Below are 682 nucleotides of genomic sequence, written 5' to 3'. Positions count from 1 at the left end.
GGGCGCGCTAAGGGGAGCTCGCGGCGGGGCGGGGCTCGCGGGGAGCTCTGTGGTGCACGCGCGGCGCTCCCGCAGCTCCGCGGCGCGGGCGGGCGTTATCGGTGCATCCCCGGACACCGGCCCGGGGCTCCGGAACACCGGCGCCATCTCGGCCGTGTAGCACCCCTAACGCTCCGGCCCAGCTTCCCCCAAACCGCTCCGCTTCGTGCATAATACAAAAAAAAAAAAATTCAAAGAAATAGGAAGGAAATGAGTTCTGCTTCGCTTTGCCACGCATGCTCCAAAAGCTGAGCCCCAGAACATGCTATGAAAATATCCAGAAACAATTAGGAAGCGAAACGTTCGGAGACCCAGGGCAGCTGAAGCCTCTCTGCAATGAGCTGTCAGACTGAGCTTTGAGCAGCCACAGGAGCCATCAGCTGCTCTTGGGGCTGCTGTAAAACACCAGCGCTGCTCTCACTGCTCGGCTTTTAATTCCCCGGCTGGCACCGCCCTGAGGCCGAGCGGCTGAGGGCAGCGGGGAAAGCAGCAGGACGGAAAGAAAGGCGACAGGAACAGGCAGCAGGAACGGGCAGGACAAAGCAGCAAGGAAAGGCAGCAGGAAGGAAAGAGGAGAAGGCAGAAGGCAGCTAGATGGCACAAGAGCCCAGCTCAGCCGGCCGGGACCGGCCCAGCGTGGGGA

This window comes from Parus major, chromosome 20 (assembly GCF_001522545.3).
Source record: "Parus major isolate Abel chromosome 20, Parus_major1.1, whole genome shotgun sequence".
Classification (NCBI taxonomy): Eukaryota; Metazoa; Chordata; class Aves; order Passeriformes; family Paridae; genus Parus; species Parus major.
This window is presented reverse-complemented; position numbering follows the sequence as displayed.